The following is a 2,654-nucleotide window of genomic DNA, read 5'->3' on the forward strand; positions in this document are numbered from 1 at the left end:
GTCCCTCTACCTATCTTTGTATCATCTACAAACATAGCCTACTCCTGTTTCTAGTTTGTAACTATTCTGATGTGGAAACATGTTTTTTAAGGCTTGTGTCAGATAGGCGCTTTTTCCATATCTCCAAACTGATTCAAGACGTCCTCAGCATTTTAAAAAATATTTTAATGTGATTTAAAAAGAGTAACTGAAGGTGGCAGCAAAACTGAAGTTATTTCATCTAGTCTCCCCATCTCACTTACTCTCCTTTATTATTTACAACTCACTCAGAAATATAAATAACAGGGACACGGATATTCAAGCTTTAATGAGTGAGCGTTCGCTAGCCCTCGTTTAATCAGGTAGAGAACTTCCCCATCAAACAAAACAACATGACACAAACAAAATCCTGCAGTTGCCAGAAATCTAAAACAAGCGCTGAGAACGCTGGAGAAAGTGAGCAGGTCTGGCAGCACCTGTGGAGAGAGAGAGAGAGAGAGAGAGAGAAACAAAGTGAATGATTCTGGTCCGGAGACCCTTCTTCAGAACTGAGCCCTCCCGACCAAGAAATGAAACCGTAAGGAAGTGTAGATGGGGATGAAAGACCTTTCTGAGCTGCCAGTTAAAGCCTTTAATTGTTCCATTTTATATCCACTTGGACAAGGGCTTCCCAAAGATTGTTGGACCAGGACCCCAAGGGCGGGGGGAGGGGGCTGAAATTTCAGGAATGTGAGCCCTGAAACAACGACCATCACGGAGCTGGATCTGAGACCCCCCCCCCCCCCCCCACCCCCCACACCGGGTGTAACAGAGTCATTGTCTCCACTAGCACCTCGCACCTGCTCCCCCCCCTCCCCTCACCCCCACAGCCCACTCCCCCACTGTTCCTTTCTGCTGTTGTGGTTCTTGGATCTGTTTTTGAAAGGGTTAAGGTTTGGAGCCTGTATTAGACTCCTCCCAATCCGATGATACTCACAATCTGAGGTAGGGAACTGGGATCAGGCATGCTCCCCCACCCTGCCCTGACCCCTGAGAGTCTGAAGGACTGTGTCTCATTGGCCAGTGGAATGTCTATCTATTCTTGTTGGGCATTAAACTGCCTCCTGCTGCTAAGACTCATCATTGGAGAATCCCCATCCACCTTTACCAGGCAGAAGGATCGGAGAACTCCTGTGGTAGTGTCCCCACCTCTGAACCAGGTGTCCTGGGTTCCAGTTCCACCTGCACCAGAGGTGGGGTCATAATATCCCTGAGCAGGTTGATCAGAAAGATGGAGGAAGGAAGGGTTGGTGCCAGCACTCTGTCCTCAATCAGCAGCTGCTAATCCCCCAGCACGTGAGAGCGAGGGGCTTCTGACAATTTCTGAACCTCAGCAAGGGGTCCCTGGAGGGTAATGATTGGCTGACCTGGGGCCTTGCAGTCACATGGGGGCAATGAGGTCAGCTCCACGAATGCAGCCTGGGAGTGTTTCCCTCTGTCAGCTTCCGTCTGTGTAAAGCTGAGGGACTGGGCTGGGGGGGCGTCAGGAACTTTAATTCCAAGTGTGTCTCAATGAGGCTTGAAACCACGTGCATTAACCCATCAGCCCCCAGCGATATGACCACCAGTACCCCTTCCCCCAGAGCAACACGAAGGGGGTAACAGAGGATTCAGGAGGGAAATCCAGAGCTCAGGGCAAAGTGCAGCATGGTCACCAACGGTGGAGCGATGGGAATTTGGGAATGTGCAGCTTGGACACCAATGGTGGAATGATGGGAATTTGGGAATGGGCAGCATGGCCACCAATGATGGAGCGATGGGAATTTGGGAATGTGCAGCTTGGACACCAACGGTGGAATGATGGGAATTTGGGAATGTGCAGTATGGACACCAACGGTGGAGCGATGGGAATTTGGGAATGTGCAGTATGGCCACCAACGGTGGAGCGATAGGAATCGGGAACATGCAAAAAGGCTGAATGAGAGACCTTGGAACGCCACACCTTAAGGTCTTGTGCCATTTGACCTTTGATCATCTCCCCCCCCCCCAGTGTTCTCCCCCTCATCTGAGCCCCTTTGACACCAACCTGTCACGTGAATGTCTCCTGTTCACCCACCCAGCCTCCTCCCCCAGAGCACGGGACAATGATTCAGTTGATCCCATGTTTACAGAAATTTGCTTCTGAAATGTCAGCACGAGGTGCTGTGTCAGCAACTGTGTTGAAAACAAACAGATTAAGCACCGTTTGCAAGTTTGAGCAGTTTGAGCTGACTGTGTGTATGCCCTGGAATATTCTACACAAATCGTTATGGAGCATCACTGATTGTCAAAGGCTCTGACCAGGCAGAATTAATGCACTGACAATGTCGCTGTAAAATGCTCGAAGCGAGGACAATAACAAGCAAATGGACATTGTGTGGAATTCTGTGTTGTTCTGAACTCAATTTATTCTCATTGGAAGGTAGTTTCCAGCCCTTCATATACTGTGAGGGGTGCTGTGCAGTAGGGATATGCAGCCCAGTCTAGGGCAAACTGTCTGCTCTAGGGGAGATTACCCAGTCTCGGGGAGATTACCCAGTCTTGGGTAGATTGCCTAGTCTAGGGGAGGTACACATTTCTCTCTCCTCTGACGTGAAGCATTCTAACTTTTTCAAGGGAATTTACTGAGAAAACCATTTCCCTGTCACAGTGCTGGG

This window comes from Hemiscyllium ocellatum, chromosome 10 (genome assembly GCF_020745735.1).
Source record: "Hemiscyllium ocellatum isolate sHemOce1 chromosome 10, sHemOce1.pat.X.cur, whole genome shotgun sequence".
NCBI lineage: Eukaryota > Metazoa > Chordata > Chondrichthyes > Orectolobiformes > Hemiscylliidae > Hemiscyllium > Hemiscyllium ocellatum.